Source organism: Pteropus medius, unplaced genomic scaffold (assembly GCF_902729225.1).
Source record: "Pteropus medius unplaced genomic scaffold, Ma_sr-lr_union100, whole genome shotgun sequence".
Classification (NCBI taxonomy): Eukaryota; Metazoa; Chordata; class Mammalia; order Chiroptera; family Pteropodidae; genus Pteropus; species Pteropus medius.
In genome coordinates, this window is record NW_024349222.1 from 3,206,146 (window position 1) to 3,226,010 (window position 19,865).

A 19,865-nucleotide genomic window follows, 5' to 3' on the forward strand; every position below is an offset into this window, starting at 1 on the left:
GTGCTAGGCTGGATTTTTTTTATATATAGATATATACTTCAGCTACATTTGGAAGATTTTTATAGCACAAGTGAATAATAACAAGAGCATCATGATAATGACTTTTGTTTATAAAATTCTTAGCTCTGAAGAAATCAAATTCCTTTGCATTCATGTCTTCATTAAAGTGTTTCTACCTGAGAGAAGTTTAAACATATATTATCCCCATTTTACTGGGAGAAAATGAGCATGAGAAAGTTTAGGAGATGGAAGACTTATGTATATATCAAGATCTACTTGGGCTGTGATCATAAACTTCATAGTAAAGTCTTTTTTTATGTGGCATTCAAAAGAAACCTTTTTATATTCTGCATGTATATTACAATACTTTAATAGCAGGAGAGCAATGGAAACTGTTCGTAAACAAGAAGTCTGGAATATATCGGCTATGTCATTTCTTTATTCCATACTTGATAGATTGATACATAAAGTGATGTAACTATATAATTATTAAATAATACAAAATTTCAGAGTAAACACCCATTATGCATGAATGTAAACTAAGATTTCACAGTAAAAAGTTCTTTCATTGTTATTCACCAAACAATTTGATACCTGTTTGTGCTGAAAGAAATTGTTTAATTCTGTAGTCACCTGCTGGATTTGAACAATGAGGAGGCTACTTGCTCACAGTATATGGCAGCATTGCACAGTGTAAGGCAGAGACTGTGGAAGCAGTGACCTGAGGTAGAATACAGCTCAGACATTTACTAGATAGGTATTCTAGGGCCATTATGAAGAGTTGTACAGATTAGATTAATGAATGCAAAGCACTAACATATTGTCCAACAGATAGTAGACACTCAAAAAAATTTGTTACCTATTATTAGTAAACTAGCTCATGAAACTATAAAAATTGTGTTTGATTCTAGTAAAAATAGAAAACAGATTGCTCAGTTACAAGAAGCAAATTTTTCCAAACCATGATAATTGTTTCCATGTGATTTATCAAATACTCAAGGTGATTTAACAATATTTCCAGTCCTGACACAGGGAGAGAGAAAGGAGAGTATGAAATGTGGAACATACTGCCAGGGATAGATTAAGACTATTTCATCCAAGTTTAGAAATGTATGGTGCCCTCCATGTTATTGAAAATAAAACCATCGTTCAACTGCACAATAAAATCTTACATTTCTGTTAAATTTAAAATAATTTCTAGATTTTCCTGTTGCAAAGTTCTGGATGCATTTATCACAATGAGTTTTTTGGGTTTTTTTTTTCTTTTTTCTTTTCGTCAAGGAAGCTGAGATGCTTAATTTGCTTGTTCTAGGAAAATGACTAGGCTCTCTGTGGGGCGATGCATGACTGAGTGGGGACAACTGTGGAATCTTCTAAGACAGGGGTCCCTATCCCCTGGGCCGTGGACTGGTACTGGTCCCTGGCCTGTAAGGAACCAGGCCACACAGTAGGAGGTGAGCAGTGGGCCAGCAAGTGAAGTTTTCTCTATATTTGCAACCACTCCCCAGTGCTAGCATCACTGCATCAGCTCTACCTCAGATCATCAGGCATTAGATTCTCATAGGAGCATGGACACTGGTGCCAGAAAGGTTGGGGACTGCTGCTTCAGGAGATAGGACAAATATTTGGGATGCTGATGTCTAGAGGTCCAGGATAAATGGGTGAGTAGCCTTTGTGCCATGGCTGTCATGTCCAGGAATCGGAGAACCTAAAGGGCTGCACCTTCGTTTTAAAGTAAATCACTAATAAACCATCTATACTCCAAGAAATAGCAAGAATAATGGCCTTCCTTGAACCGTGAACTGAGTGGAGAAAAAAAAAAAATCCCTAAGAATTTTAATAACCATAAGCAGGCCCTCATGTATGGTTTGCATCCTGAATTCATTCTACTTGGGGGATCCAAAGAAACTCTCAAGCCAACTGTTTAAAGTTGCTGCAGCTTGATAAAGCTTCTAAATGAATGGCTGGAGAAAATCCAAATTATATTTGGGTGAATCCACATTTGGCTCAGGCATCAAAGAATTCCCTCAGAGAAAGCCTCCAGGAATATGAGTGTGGAGTCAAAAATCACAAAATACACAAGAAAATACCTTGAACAGGCATGTCACAGTTGAGAATCATGAATCTTTAACCTCATTAGTTACCAGAGATACACATTAAAATCAAGAGTAAGTTGTAAGAGTGGCAAAAATTTAAAGTCTTATGTTATCAAGGTTTGGCAAACAGATGGAACAAACAGAATTTTTAAAAGTCCATGGTTCAAATAAACAAATTTGGAGAACAATCTGGCATATCATAGTAAAGACGAACATATGCATACCTACTGCTCAGCAATTTTACTCCTAGCTATAAACCCAAGAGAAACTATAACTTACGTGTCCTACAACTCCTGAGCCAGAAGACACATGCATAAATGTTAACAGCAATGTTTATAATAGAGCAAAATGCTTGGGAAATCCCAAATGCCCATCAATGGTGGAATAGAGGGGGGAAATGTGGTATATTCACATAATGTAGTACTTATACAGCAATAACAGATAATAAACTATAGCTGCATGAAATAACATGAATCTATCTTAGGGACATAAACTAAGGGAAAAAAGCAATTCTAGTTACATAAACTTTAAAACATATGTAAAATAGGATATTATGTTTTGGGATATTAACCAGTGTGATAAATCTATAAAAAGCAGTGAGGGAATGAAAAAACACTAAATTTGGTGAATGCAATTTCCTTTGGGGCAGAAGAGGTAGTAGCTGGTATCAATGATGGACCTGTGGGGGCCATAAAATAATGGGCATGTTCTACTGCTTAAACTGAGTGGTAGGTACATAACGCTCATTATATTATAATTCTTTATCCCTAACACAATGTTGATAAATATTCTTACTGTATATTCAAGATTGAATTAACAAAGCAATTTATGAATTCTAGACTCAAAACTTTCCCTATAACTTTCTCATTCTGATACAAAATACAAAAACTTTGTTTCCCTTTATATTTGTTGAAATAAAATTTTTTTGTTAATGATTTTTTTTCATATTTTCATGGTCATAAATTACTTTAAGAAACCTCTATCTTTCAAAATTAGTTGAAGACCTTGCCATCTCTTAATTAAAATGGCATTGACCAATAAAGATTCCTTTAGCTTTAGAATTATCCATCGGGTCATATACTTCTTTTCCTTCATAAGTATTCAAAATATGTTTTTCAATTGCTATAAGTAGAAAGAGGATAAGTGGAATTTCAGGAAAATATGAAGCAGAGGAAAATGAAGTAAACAAATGCATACACACACAAATCATTCATTCTCAGATAATTAGTGCTTTTTAGTAGCAAACGAAGGTGCTAACGAGAAAACTGACCTCTATCATGTGAATATCAACACCACTGAGCACAGCCAGTTTCAGCAGGATGAACTGGGGCAGTCCTTGATCCCTATGAGAACATTGTGTATCCTTTCTCTTTAAAAGAGAGCTACAATGTATCTAATAAAATCTTTGCTAACAAGATCCTCAAGCAGGCAGAGGGATATAAGTCAGCCATGTGTTATGTGTAAGGTTTCCAATAGTAAAGTCTTAGGTGGAAGAACAGACATTTCATGGTTGTTGATATTTCTCTCCCAGTCAATTACCTGCTGCTACCTTGTTTGAGTTCCCAGAAGGCCTAGCACTGTAGTATATTATTAATGATGTGTTCTAAGAAGATATATATCAAATTACATTATTTCATTAAAAATAAAGTTCATACAGTTATGAAGGATATGCAGATTTCCCTAATAAATCCAAACTGCCATTTCTCTTTTCTCCCTGAGTCCATTTTCTTTTGACTTCTCTGAATCTGTGCCTAAGGCTTGTTGCAGTTATCCAGAAAAATATGCTAATGAAATACATACATATATATTTGTCTATGATCACATCCTGTTTTTTTTTTATGAAAAGAAACATAATTCATAGAGGATTTAGTACATTTGAGACTTCCAGGGCAAGACTGTATTTTGAATATTTATCTTTTGTTCGCTTTATTTCCTTTTGCTTCATAATTTTCCCTAAGCTGCACATAGCTTATTCCCAGCCACAAAGCCTAATTTTATTTGTCTATAAAGAGGAAAACAGTGTTATGAAGCGTAATAGTATTTGTGCCTTCTCTATGTTTTTCTATTCAGAGTAGAGGCATGAAGCTGAATACAGTACCTCTCTCCACAAGCCCTCAATTGTGTGTTCTTCTTATACCAAACTAACCACTGTATGAATTTACTTCTGTATAACTTTTAACAGCTATGAGAAAACAATCTAGTCTAGATAAGTCAAGTTATTATTTTTTTTAACACCTATAGCACCTAGTATTCCTAGGTGGTTTCCCAACCAAGTACTAACCAGGCCCAACCCTGCTTAGCCTTCGAGATCAGATGGGATCGGGCACATTCAGGGTGGCATGGCCATAAACAAGTCAAATGAATTTTAAATTACTTCAGATGAGGTTATTATAATCTAGCATAAACTTGGGACTAGGAGTAGCAAATCAGGTGAAGCAAATGGTGTAGGCATAGAGATTCTGAGCACTGAGTCTTCAAGAGAATACAAGGGAGGTAATGATTCCTTTAAAATTGGCCTTAAAACACATTCTTGTGTGTGTTAGTACATGACACTAGACAGCAGCCTTCAAGAATGTGTAGATATGCCTCTCTTGTTCACTCCTACAGTGCAGTGCCGATTTTAGTGTGCCACATAGTAGGCATTTAATGAATGTTAATTTACTAAAATAAAAAAAAAAATGAATGGTTTTAATCCTGCCCTCAAGCTTTGTATCCTTATAAAGTATTGATCCTTTATCCTTATAAAGGTAATCGATCACATAAACATGGTATTCTTTATCATATAAAGCCTCTAAAACTTTGCCAAAGACCCACACTGGAAACAATTTGGATAAAGTATTTTGATAAGAAAATAGATAAATCTTAGGTGATGTTGCAAGAAATAAACAGTGTTTTAAAAGTTATTGTAGTCTTTGTTAAAAACTATTAAGAATTGCTAAGAGAAAAAAAAAAACATCTAAACTAATACAAAATTGAAAGTCAAGAATTGTAATACCATAATACCAAAATTTAAAAAGTCTAGAATGATAATACCAGGAGATGTGTTTGAGGAGTAGAATTCAATGGATGTGATATGTGTTGTCATGTGTTTTGGTTTGGAATAAGAATCATTTATTAAGATGTTCCGTAGCCTGAGTGATGTAAGACTAGAGGTTAACCAATGAGTTTCAGTACTCCCTTGACACTGTCTGCAAAAATTATATATATATATTTTCTTAAGAGAGGATCAAACTTTTTCTCAAATTCTTAAAAGAATCTGTGACCCAGACATAATCACTAACTTCACAAACTACTACTGTGATTCAACTCCATTTGCTCTGATTCCATTGCTCACCAAGGAATTTTCTGATTCTTAATTTACTAATAAAATAAATTGCTAATTTGCCAGGTCCCTTTACTAAAGGAAGACAGTGTTCCAGATAGGAGATTTAAGAGGTATGGTTACTGGAAATACAGACCTCACTTAAAATGAGTAAATTAACATATAGTTTAGTTTTAAAAAATAATGGGAAAAACTTAAAGAAGATTTTTGTTTTTAAAAGTATTAGAAAGACGATCAAATTGAAATGAATTAAAATGTAAAACAGGGGAGGTAGATAAGGGTAAAGGGGGTTAAATATACGGTGACGAAAGGAAATTTGACTTTGGGTGGTGAGCATACAATATAATATACATATGACATATTATCGAATTATACATTTGAAACCTATATAATTTTATTAACCAATGTCACTCTAATAAGTTTAATTTAAAAAGTTAAGAAATAAAAATAATTAATTAATTAAAAAATAAATAAAATATAGAGGAGACCCAAATATATCAATAACTACAATAAAACGCTAAATGGAAAAAAAGAGTTCCAGTGATTAAATACAATATGATTACTTTTTTATTACTTAAAAATATTATACAGACACATGCATATGTATATCTCTGTATATGAATGCTCATAGATACAATCAGACTATATAAAATGGAAAGGAAAAGAAATGATAAATGTAGACTTCGGAATGCTGGCTGCCTGAAGAGATGGGTTCATATGTTTAAGGTTGAGAAGGAGCACACTGTCGATTTCCTGGTTTTTGTTTTGATAGTGGGTTTGCTTATTACATTATTAAAAATTACTAATTATCTAAACACAACTTTCAGGTTATTTAACAATAGTTTACAGTAGATACCAGTAGTATAGTACTCATGATCACTAATTTAATATTTGTAAATTTCCACATGTTACATTGTATAATATTTTATTGTAGTGAATTTGAAAATATATTAAAGAGCTTTCATAGTTTTAATCCTGCCCTCAAGCTTTGTATCCTTATAAAGTAAGGTTAACATTAGCATAAGAGCATAAGGTTTCGACTCCAATTTTTTTTTTCATAAGAATCCTAGGCAAACCTAAAGACTGCAGGTGAGCTGGAAGAAAATGCTTATATAAAACAGATATATTTTCCAATTCAGAGCTTCCTTATATTAAAGTCCCTGTTTAATATTTTCTGGTTGACTTATTCTCTCTCTAAGCACCTCAGGGAATATCTGAAATATTGTACAGATGATCTTACAAAGAATTGCATTACTGTCATTAGCATAAATCAACATACAACATTAATTTAGTGGTTGGAGCTTGGAGGTGACAAATCTCTCTTTTTTTTTTCCATTCATCCTCCAATTCTTATCTGTGTTAATAGCTTCATGCACTGGGAGATTTTCTATACAGCACGCTTCTTTCCCAAGTGGAAGAGTTTTACTTTCCACTCTCTAAAATCTGCAGGCCTCCCCATTAATCTCTACTGCCTTGAACATTTTGCTTTTGGAGGAGAACTTATTCCAATAAACTCTCAGACTTTCTTTCTTAAGCCTTTTCATACTGTATAGCCATTCATGGGAAATTAAGGAAGGGAGGAGAAAGCATTTCAGGTGGAGAAGGGGTTATATATAAAGACAAGAGGCAGAGCAGAAATCTAGGATCTTGTACAGAAGAAAAGACTATATATCTATTTAGAAATGAAAAGGTGTATGCTGCCTGCAAGGTGGGCAGAGGCCACCTCACGAAGGGCTTCAAATGCATGCTAGTGATAATCTTCATTTTATAGGTAATGAAGGATTAACCAGGAAACTTGAGTCTGGATTAGTCTTGAGGACAATCAACTTTATAGCAGAGTAGAAGACCCCACCTAAACAACTTCCAGTTTTTACTATAGGTCCCTTTACTAAAGGAATCTTTTGTCCTTTTTGTTGTAATTATCATATACGTCATAAGTCTCCACAAATCTTGTTTGAAAAAAGGTATGAAAAAATCATGATAGCATTTATTTGGTGATTCCAATGTATCAAGTGTTTTAAACTGCAGTTTCTCATTTAATCCTCACAATAATCCAGCGGGGTAGATACTCTTTATTGCTATCCCCATTTTACAGATCATAGAAATATGACACAGATTTCAAGTCATTTGTCAAAGATCACACAACAAGTTGAAGAGCCATGTCGAGGCTGTCTATAAAGAGAGCAAGTAACTACTATACTTTAGTGCTTTCCATTGAAATGTACAGGATGGCCTGTAGAGTTTAATTGTAACATTACTGTATAAAGGTTTTAGGTACTAAAGAACTGCATATTGCATGTGAATGAAACCCATGAGAATCAAGACTTTGCTCTAAATTTTGCTGATGTACAACATGGGAAATATAAAATGTATTTACTTGGTATTCAGCTAACTCTCCCTGTAGATATGATCTGTCTTTAATATAAATGAACACCTATTAATTGTCCATAATGTGTTGTAGGTGGTTAGCTAAACTCATTTAATACTTAATATATTGATGTGATTATTTCACAAAGACATGTCTAATGAGTTTTTTTCATGTGCATCTTCCCATGTGAATCATTCCATGTGAGAACCTCTTTATCTGAATACTAGATATGTGAGGTATTCTAATAATGCTTTCATATTTTGAATGTCACAGATGACAAATGCAACTGGCTGAAGTAGCTTAATAATTGAAAAATATTAAAGAATAAATGGGACTGATATTAATTTTGTGTTAAATAAATGTCAGGTGCTATCTCTATAGTATTTCACTGATTCTCAAAACAAAACTTGATGTAGGTATAATTACCTCCAATTTTATATATAAAAAAAATTGAGGCTCAGAGAGGTTAAGGAACGTGCCCAATATTTTCCTGTGAATAAGTAGTAATGCTGGTATCCAACTTAGGTACATATGAATCCGAAGACTCCGCTCTTGCCACTGCAATGTATTTTCTGTGATAAGTTCACTATGTACACTAAAAGTATGCAGACATCTATGGATATGTAAACTGAAAAAGGAAAAATTAAAGATACAAAATTTGAATGATACAACAGGGCAGTATTCTAATGATTTGGCCAAAAATCTTCCTAAAATTTGCAGCTTTGAGTTTCTTCCCTGTACAACAGGATGATTTAGAAGTATAACATAATGGCCACCTGGGTGATTTCCTCAATTGTCTATACGTGACAAACCTTCTCCAAGCTAAATACCTACATCATACACAATTGAGTAGACTTTGGGCACAGGGGGAAGATTTCCTTTAAAGCCACAGTTATAGTCTAAAAATAATGGTGGACTTTATGAATAGCTGCCCTTCTTTGAAAAGATTATCGCCTTTTTTTCTTCTGGATGGTGCCCATTCAAACATCTTATATATTTGACATATATGCACATACACTCCAGCCCAAATTGCAAAAGGCACACTTGAATTTCCCACAAAAATAATTATAATTATTCCCTGGGCAGTGCTTGTATTCCCTGAGATCTGCTACTTGCATGAATAGCCACGCCCAGTTCAAAATTACATAATATATTAACAGCCCCAAACTCACCAACCATTGGGGCCTAGTATTGTTCTTACTGCCCTTGGCATCCAAATACCAATAGATAACATATTTTCTTTATTTCTACTATGTTAAACAAAACTCTAACATGGAATTTTCAGTTGTTCGTTTTGCTCCATGGTTTTCTTCCAAAGTTGATGCAACCCACTTCTCAATTGTTGCTTTTGAAATAGGGCCTTGAAAAGGTGATGGTTCCTGAGAGTCCAAATATCATCCTGTATAGTAATAATCACTGTCAGGGATCTTGTTCTGAAGGATAACACTTTCTACCCACCTTTGTTGGACTTGTTTGGGTATTAAATTAGAATGGAGTTTACTGTGTTTCTTTGGGCCTTGTATAGAGAAAGCCTTTGGCCCTCTTGTGTAGAGAAATACACACCCAGGGGCAGGCCCTAATCACACCCAGACTTTGCTCCCTATTCTTTCTAAAGATCTTGAGTTGCTGTGGATCCATCATGTCTCATTCATGTAAAATACACATTCATTTCTGCTTCTCTCTTCTCATCTAATCCTTAGTATTTCATGCTCTTCTTATTTTCACCCTGTATTACAACTCTTTCATCTTTCATCTTCAATCCATCCTACATAGAACTATCACACTGATCATGACAGAATTTCACTTTATTTATACAACCCCTTTTTAAAAAGATTTCATGGGTTCCTATTGTCTGAAATGACCTGAAAAATATCAAGCCTGACATAGAATACCCTTCACAATATAGTTCTTCTGGTCTTTCCAGACATACCTCCTCTATGCATTCTCACATCTACCATGTATATTTAAGAATAAAGAACTTGACTGTTCTTTATTCTCTCATCGCTAATCTTGACTCTTCCACTTAACTGAGGGAACCCTCTCCTACTTCTCCATGTTTCCATTTATCAGTTTTTCAAGAACTTTTTCTCCATGACCTTCCCCTTTTAAAGAATCTTGCAGTTGAAAGAAGACTTCGAAGTTATTAAGTTCAAAAATTTACCTCATAATTTACTCCCCTCTAAAATATACTGTGTTTATGATTACCTTGCTTATGTCTGGTGACAGTAAAATTAATACTTAGGCTAAGGTACAGACTGTGTCTTATCTATATATTGTACCAGTGCTTGGTACATTTTAGAAACATTGTATATTCTTGAAACATGTTTGCTGAATGAATGAATGATTGGTTCTCTCTTAAGGCCGGAGTCAGCAAATTTTTTCTATAAATGGTCATAGAGTACATATATTTGTCGGATGTATGGTCTCTGTCACAACTACTCAACTCTGCTACTGTTGCAGGAAAGCAAACATAAACAATAAATAAATAAAGAACATAAGGAGCATGGCTGGATTTGGCAGCCTATAGTTTGCCAGTTCCTGTCTTAAGGCAACACAAACCATCTTGAGACAGTTTTTAGTATTCTTCTTCATGTTGCTTCAGATCTCTCTAGCTAAAAATTTATCCTTATTCAAATGTTCTAAAACAGTTTGCATGCTTCCTCTGATCACGTTCTATTCCTTCAGCCATTTCTTACACTATTTTGAGTTTCTTCACTAACTTAGCCTTTCTCCCAAATTGTATTCCATTTGTTTGTGGATCTCATAAAATTTGGTATATAAAACAAAAAGCAGTGCCCCATATTCATATGACAATTGAAAAGTAAAGCAGGTTAATTTTTTTTTTTGCTTTCCTCTTCATACTATAGGTGTAATAAAGCCTAAGATGGTATTATTTGTGTGGAGGAGACACATTGTATTTCCTGTTGATTCATAAGGCACACTTCAGTTCTATATTCTTATCTAAATTATTCTACATTAAGTTGTGTTTGGGGAGAAATAATTTGCGGACCAAGTATAGAATCTAATATTTTTCATTATATTGCTTTCTTATTTTATTTTAAAAGATTAAATAATATCAAGAACTAGTTTAAAAATAAAAGAATACTTATAATGAACCTCATCCAGTATCACATTACTTTTAGTTTATCACTCACGTATTTGCTGTCATTGTTCCATTTAATTCTATCCCTTGTATGTCATCTATTCACACATACGCTCATGCACTCATTCTAAGATGTTCATTGATTATTTACCATGTGCTTGTTACTGTGTCAGGCACTGGAGACCCAATAGTGAGAAAAAGGGACACATCTCTCTTGCAAGAATTCACAGTCTGCCTTGACATCAGGTAACATAAGGCACAATGTGATTTCTAAACAATCAACACAAATTTCACATTTCTTACTTTCCCAAATAATATCTAGGACCTTTCTCACTTGTCGAAATATAATATTGTGATCTAGTTTTTCATATGTTCCTATCTCATATTTATGATTTGATTCCTTCTCCTTTGTCTTTCCATTTAAGTCTTATCTTTCCAAATATTCCTTTTGTTTCCCCCTCAGGAATTCTGGCTTGGATTCACTCTATCGGCTGTCTTTCATTTGAACTACTTAAATTTGCACATCTTTCTTGTCCTAGCTTGCCTCTTTACATTCAACTTGTAACTCAAGTCAAGTAAAATTGTGGTCCAGAAATAAATAACCCATTGGAGCCAAGTTATAGACTATGCTCTGACCTCTTAATTTTTCATCTAGTGCTTTTTTCTTTCTTTCTTTCTTTCTTTCTTTCTTTCTTTCTTTCTTTCTTTCTTTCTTTCTTTCTTTCTTTCTTTCTACTTTCTCTCTTTTTATTTACTTTTTTTTTATTATGATGATAACATTGGTTAATGAAATTCAGGAAGTTCCAAGTGTACAATTCACAGAAAGGCATATGTGTATGTATGTATGTGTATATATATACATGTATATATACATTCACTGCCTAGAGTTAGATTTGTCACCACATATTTGACCCTTTTTTATCCCACCTACCTCCCTCCTCTTCCCTTCCCTCTGGTGACCACTAATCTATTGTTCTTATATTCAAGTCCCATTTGTTTGTCCTGTTTGTTGCTTTTAGGTTTATATCCCACATAGAAGTGATATCATATGGTTTTCAGCTTATTCTGTCTGGCTTATGTTGCTTAGCATGATTATATCGAGGTCCATTCATGTTGTCACAAATGGCAGTATTTCATCTCTTCTTATAGCTGAGTAATATTCCATTGTATATATGTACCACAGCTTCTTTATTTAATCAACAATCATAGGACACTTTGGTTGCTGCCATGTCCTGGCCACTGTGAATAATGCTGCTATGAACATCGGGGTACAAATATCTTTTCGGATATATGTTGTCAAGTTTTGGGGATAAATACCCAGTAGAGGGATTGCTGGATCATATGGTAGATCAAGTCTTAGTTTTTTTGAGGAACCTCCATACTGTTTTCCATAGTGGCTGTACCAATTTTCAGTCCCACCAGCAGTGTATGAAGGTTCCTTTTTCTCCACATCCACTCTAATACTTATTATTATTTGTCCTGTTGATAACAGCTATTCTAACAGAGGTGAGATGGTATCTTTTTGTGGTTTTAATTTGCATTTCCCTAATAGCTAGTGATGTTGAGCACCCTTTCATATGTTTGTTAGCTATTTGTATGTCTTTTTTGAGAGAAGTGTCTGTTCTGGTCCTCTGCCCATTTTTTGATTGGATTGTTTGGTTTTTTGTTTTTATTTAGTTGTATGAGTTCTTTGTATATTTTGGATATTAGTCCTTTATCAGAGGTATTGCTTATAAAATAATTTCCCATTCAGATGGCTGTCTTTTTACTTCATTGACAGTTTCTTTTGTTGTGCAGAAGATATTTAGTTTGATGTAGTCCTATTCATTTATTTTTGCTTTTACTCTCCTTTCCCTTGAGGCCAAATTCATAAAATCCTTTTTATTCCATGGTCCATGAGTTTAGTTCCTATGGTTTTTCCTATGCAATTTATTGCTTGAGGCTTTATATTCAAGTCCTTAATTCATTTTGAGTTAATTTTGGTGTGTGGTGATAGACAACAATCTAGTTTCATTCCTTTGTAGATGGCTTTCCTGTTTTCCCAGCACCATTTATTAAAGAGGCTTTCTTTTCTCCACTGTATGTTTTTGGCTCTTTTGTCAAAAAATAGTTAGTGCTTTTAAACCACACCACTCTGCTTCTTCAAGTGGTAGAAAAGCATGATTTCAAATTAGTTAACTTAGGCTACATTAGCTATCCCTGTCAGTAAGCCTACTAAACAAATATAAAACAAATCTGCCTTACTTACTCTCATGTAAGTGCCACCTCAGTGATTCTTGTCAAGTACCTTCTCATCTCCAAATCATTACTCTGGCTCCATGCTAACACCAGTTCCTTCAAAACTTACCTTACAAATTATGACATTGCCCAACCCCTCTCTGTTATTTAATTTAATATATTCTTTAATATCCTTTAAAAATGCATTAAAGTAAAGCTCTGTCCTGAAGAGAACCTTGTGTTATAAAGTTAATCTCATGCCTGTATATGTAAGTCTTTTATCTGATTGTTGGTCTACTTTTTGGTATGTACCATTGTGATGTTAAAGGAAATGTACCTTGTTACTAACTACTGACGGACACTTGGCACTACATCAATTCTGGATGTCATGGGAAAAAAATGGATTTTCTTCCCTGAATCCAAGAATATTACTCACTGGAAACTTGGGCACCATTTACTGATGCCAGGTGTACTAGCATTATAAGTCAAGATAAGTTCCTTGTAAGTAGCTCATGTACATTTTTGTATCTTTTACAACTACAATATAATGATGAATGAACTGATATAAATCTCTATTGTGCTCTTTCTAAAGTTCATAGGTTTACATGTTAATGACTCTGTTTTAAAGTAATAAATGACCCCAGAATAAATTTAGGAAGCCTGACTGTACAGTTCCACCAGTAGGTGAACAACAGTCTGCTAAAGGTGATTCTGGAGGTCTGGAAGAGTCTTTAACTTAAAGCTCACTAAGTAGATTATACTGTGCAAAACCTACTATTTCTTGGTGAAAAGTCCTATCACTTTCATGCTCTATTTGAAGTGTTTTCTGTGCTCCTTGCTTTGCTTTATTGACTCATATCTCCATGTGGGATGTATAATGCATCTTTTGTGGGGCAGTTTCTAGCCCAGTTTTCACAAGTTGAAACCTTTCACATCTCTCTGATGTTTGAGAATGTCTTAAAAAAATCTCTCCCCAAAAATAGTGCAAATAACCTTTTGTTCACAACTGAAGGCAAAAGATAGAACTGAAGCTAGTAGGCTCTTTCATGATATGTAACAACCATTTTCTGCCTCACTGTGGCCAGGTTAGAGACACTTATTGCATCTAACACCTTGTGTTTATCATGTTAAGCCCTTAATACAGTATAATGGTTGGATAACATGACTAAATCAATGATGACACATGCATTTAAATACAAGAGTATAATGATTTGATTCAGAGTTAAGATTTGATAAATGAAATAAAGGAATTGGTGATGCAGAATTTTTTTGCAAAACAACATTTAGAGGTACAGTGATTTCTAGACAAGAGACTACAGAGAGATGGTGACCACTGAGTTGAACTTTTCACTTGTTGTCAAATCCTAACTTTATTCTCTCAAAATTGGGTAAAATTAGATATCTTATATCTTCTGATTTTAAAGACTACCAGAAGTAATATTTTACTGGATCATAAATTGTTCTGAATACATTTCATGCCTGATAAAATTCTTACATTTACAGTAGAAAAGTAAGTCCTTATTCTGTAACTAATCTTTTAAGTTTTCTGAAACAGAGAGATCTTGAATTTTTTCTAGAAAATGGCATGATTAAAAGTATGATTTTGTTTGTTGAAAATAGGCTAGTATAATTATGGATTTTGGTCAAACTAACTTTGAAGTTAGTCTTGAGATATGTTTTAGAGTATGTATATACATTATAAATTAGTATGCATGTGTGTATTTATCTATTAATTTACCTTAGTCTGAATTTGAAGAATTATAAATATATTAATGTTTCAGTATAATCACAGATACTGTGTAACATTGAAGAACGTTTACTGACTTATAGGTTTAAGCATATCATTACTGACTGTTTACTGACTAAACAAAAATATATGTTGAAAATTAGAATAAACTATTCTTTTTGGTATACAGGAACATGTAATGAATAGAATATGGACTCGAGTCAATCACATCAATGTTCGTTTTTCAGCTGCATGTCTTCTGAATTTTATAATTTTGCTTCAGGTCAGTTTTTGTGAGAAACAGACTCTGAGATGGAGGTTTTTATACAGGAAGCTTGTTGAGGAGTGTGCTTGAGATCAATATCATTATAGATGTCTCAAATAGAGAACAGCTGGCCTGACCTTTGTACCCCTACATTGATCAGCCATTAGATGTGAGCTGCCTGTGGGAGGGTGAATAATCTTGGGTAGGGCAGTTCTCTTGGTTGGAAGGAAGAAAATTCCCAGAGGAGTCAGCTGTGAGCCATTAGGAGCCAACACTTCGGGCAGCTGGAGGAATGAGTGTCTTGTCCTGAAGAGGATCTGCGTAATGTCCTGCGGTATCTAGTATCTCCACTCTTTGTGACACTTGTTTCTTCTTGTTTCATATAATTAGTTTATTTCATCTGGGAAAAGCTTCTTCAGGATTCTAGTAGGTCATCTTTCTTGACAAAATCTCTACAGGAAGATTAATGGAAACACAGCACCTCCCAGTACAGTTAGTCTCAATAGCACAACTGATACTGTTTCTCTGCTGTCTGCTCTCTCTAATACCCATTCTAGAATTCCCTCATCTTCTACTGATCTATGTGATTTACCTTGTGGGGTGGCACAGATCCTTACTGAAGGGTCTGAAATTCTCCTCACTGTTCTTAGGGCAGGGCTGCTGCACTTGTCCATTTAGTATTAAAAATAGATAGGAAAATACTAAGAAATTCCTCACGAATCACCTGAATAATGGAAATTCTTCCCTACCTCATTGTATGACAGCAGCCCTACCTTCTCCTGATGATCATTGAGTTATTCCTTTCAGTATGGTGAGTACTCTCCTTGATACCAGTCTCCTGGCACAAGGGGCCCAAAGTGATTAGACGTAAGACATATCTTAAAGTTTAATGAGCTTCTTACTTCGTTCCCTCATGGAAGCATTCTCCTCTGAAAACCAGGATCTCCGGATCCACAGAGCCTAAATACGTGGGAACAGTAAGCACTTATCCCTCACTTAGGCCACTGGGAGTGATGTGATGCTAAGTTCAACCACTCCTACTTCCTGCCTCTTGGTTCCTAGACCTATGTAATCTATCTATTGGTGATGCAGTACTGAAGAATGGGCATTGATTTATAGTGTTTACCACATACTTTGGATGGCACCGCACCATTGCAAGACATTATTTTCAAGCTGTAACTTCAGCTGCACCTTCGAAAGTCTGGTCAGTCTATCATACCAAAAGCTTTTGGGTCATGTAGTGTGTATCAGGATGAGAGGATCCCATGATTATGCACCCACTGCTGAATTTCAAAGTATTTCCAGGTCTGAGATGATATCATGCAGTGTTATATGATGAACCAAACATTCTGTAGGCCCTCAAATCATGGTACTGAACAAACTTTGTGTGCAGATAAGCAAGCCCTTATTTGGAATTATTCCAGTTCTAGTCAAAATGAATCACTGCTTCTTCAAAGGCAAAAGAAGTCCAATGTCACAATCGGTTTTTCATCAAGTGGCTGGTTAATCTTTCCAAGGGATAGTGCTGAAACTGAGGCTCGGTATTTGTCCTTGTTGGTATCAGGTTGGACAGTCCATCAACTGTTCCACATATGCATAAACAGAAATATTTAGTATGTAACATATATGAAATAGATGGGTTCTACTGAAAGAATGAAGGGAAGGTCATTCTCAAGCTTAAAAGATAAATGTAGGGGGAGAATAGAACTACTTGAGCAGAATATCCACAGAGCCTAAATCTGTGGGAACAATAAGCACATATTCTTCACTGAGGCCAGAAAAATAGTGAAGCTGAGAGAATGACTAAGAACAGATCTTAGAAGTTGTTCTCAAGCTGCATAAGACAGTAAGCCAATGGCTAGAGTGTACTCTACCATAAACTCACTAATTTATATAGTTTTGTTCTTGCCTTTTTTAAATTAAATTTATTGAGGCAATATTTGTTAATAAAATTACATAGATTTCAGTGTACAATTCTATAATACATCATCTGTATATTGCACTATATGTTCGCCACCCAAAGCCAAATCCATCACCATATATTTGACCTTCTTTACCTTTATCTATCTTTTCTCCTCCCTTTCTCTCTGGTAACCACTTTACTGTTGTCTGTGTCTAAGATTTTTCATTTATTTGTTTGCTCTGTTTGTTTGTTGATTTTGGTCCCATATATGAGTGAAATCATATGGTTCACAACTTTTTCAGTCTGACTTATTTTGTTTAGCATGATAATCTCAAGATCCACCCATGTTGTCTCCAATGGCAATATTTCATCTTTTCATATGGCTGAGTAATATGCCATTGTATATATGTACAACATCTTCCTTATCCAATCATTTATCAAAGGACTTTTCGGTTGTTTCCGTGTCTTGGCCACCATGAATAATGCTGCAGTGAATATCAGAGTGCATATACCTTTATAGATAAATGTTTTCAAAATTTTGAGGTAGATACCCAGAAGAGGGATTCCTGGGTCATGTGGTAATTTTATACTTAACTTTTTGAGGAACCTCCATACTGTTTTCCATAGTGGCAGTACCAATTTACATTCCCCCCAGCAATGTATGAGGGATTGTTTTTCCCCACAGCCTCACTAACACTTGTTATTATCTGTCTTATTGATAATAATCATTCTTACTGGTGTGAGGTGATATCTCATTGTGATTTTGATTTGCATGATTCTTGCCTTTTTTCATTTCTTTTTTTGTTTGTTTTTGTTTTTGTTTTTGATCAATACTTGCCAATTTGCCAAGTTAGAAGAACACAGGCCAACTTGGAATAATTGGGTAAATAAATTACTTCTGCTAGCCTCATTTTCCTCATTTATAAAATTAAAGTAAAAATACCTATTTTGCAGAGTGATTGGATTTTTTTAAAGTCTATATTGAACTCATACATTTTAGATACTCAATCATGGCTTTTTAATATTGAAAAAAATACTAAATAATCACTGCTGAGCTAAGGAGAAAAAGACAGAGCTTCCATCTTTATCTGAATTGTAGAGATCTGGCAAAGTAGAAGTAAGTCGGGCAGATGAGGTGCCTTTTCATCCTATCTGGGGGCTCACCTAGTAAGATTTTTCAGTGACTGATTTTGGATTTTATTTGGTTTTGTTTCTTTTCTTTTTGAAATGGTATGCCTTTTGTGTTTATTTTTAGGTATTCTTGATTCTTTCTTTCACACTTTAAAAAAATTGTTTCTATTTACCAAAAAAAAAAAAAAAAAAAAAAAAAAAAAAAAAAAGAAAGAAAGAAAAATAAGTAAAAAGAAAAAGAAAAAAGAGAAAAAGAAAAGAGAAAAAAGCATATTTGCTATAAACATTTCATGCGCTGAGTATTTATTTATAATGGATGAAGTTCCCTTCTCAACCGATTACTAGATGATAACTACTTTAAACATTTGGTATCTATTCTTCTAGGTATTTTTCTATGCAAAATAAAAAGTTTCATTTACATAAAAATGCATATATTTTAACCAAATCAGGATTATATTATGCATACTGTTTTGCAACATGCTGTTTTAACTTAACAGTGTTTTATGGGTATTTTTCTAGAACTCATGTTATGAATCCATGATTTTTAATAACTTTAGTATTTTATTGTACCATGAAGTATTTGGTGGACATTTGGGCTGCTTGTATAGGTCTTTGCTATTTAAAACAATGCTGTTATGAATGCTCTTCTAACATAAATTCTAGAAGATGAACCACTGGGTGAGAGGACATGACAAATTTTAATCTTAATTAATAATGCCAAATTGCCCTCCAAAAAGATGGCATCAAAGTTTACTATGAGCAGAGGTTTTATTCTGCTCTCAGGGATGATGGTAGGAATTCCATAATTGAGAATAAGGGTCACAGCTGAGTGAATGTCTGCCAGGGAGCAGACCGCACTGCATAAGGATTGCAAAACCATTGGTTTTGGAAAACAGAGATTATTGTTCAGTCAGCTCACCAAACATGCACTGGTGCCAGTGAATTGAAATTGAGGCCTTTGATGTTGAGCTTATGAATTGATTTTCAAGCCTGACAGACATAAGTTTAAACCTTGACTCTACTATTTACTAGTTGTGTGATATTAGATAAATTACTCAATCTATATGAGCCTTATTAAATTGGGATAATATTACTAACCTTATGGGGTTGGTATGTAGGTTAAATAAGAAACATATGTAATTCATATACCTGTATGTAAAACATACATGCATTTCACCATATACATGTCAGCCTAATTGTGTCATACCTGCCATATAGCAAATATTAGCTTTTATTATGCTTTTCCATAATACATATCAGAGATCCAAACAGGATATTTTCAGTGTTTTTTTCTGACCTCCTCATTTTTCAAAGAGAACAATGACTAGAAAACTTTGGTTGGGTAAATACTACATTACCATAATTACAATTTCCCTGAGAAAAGTGGCTTGCAGTTTGAATATTCAGCATCGTAATTACAATTTCCATAAGGAATGTAGAACAGTTATTATAAACAACACAATAATCACTTGGTTTGTAAGGGAGCACAGATTATTGGGGGAGCAAGGAGGGAGAAGAAGCAAAAGCCAGTGTTCTAATCAACATTTAAAAGTAGAAATACAGAACCTGACAATATATTATAAGAGCCTCTTAAAATACTCTTGTCTAAATTTACTGAAATAACTTATGATTGTAAATTTCCATGGGTTTATTAAGTGCTGCCTATAAAGTTTTTCTTATATATAATTTAGTTTTCTCACTTTTATTAAACATCACCTCTGTGCTTCTACTTAC

The 19,865-nt window shown here is 34.2% G+C and overlaps 1 protein-coding gene and 1 pseudogene across 8 annotated transcripts in view; one reads left to right on the forward strand and one right to left on the reverse strand.

Moving 5' to 3' along the window:
* LINGO2 (leucine rich repeat and Ig domain containing 2) overlaps positions 1–19,865 on the forward strand; it is a 1,089,314-nt gene that overhangs the window by 713,307 nt on the left and 356,142 nt on the right. The window lies entirely within an intron of this gene.
* Positions 4,329–4,447, reverse strand: LOC120617150 (uncharacterized; annotated as a pseudogene).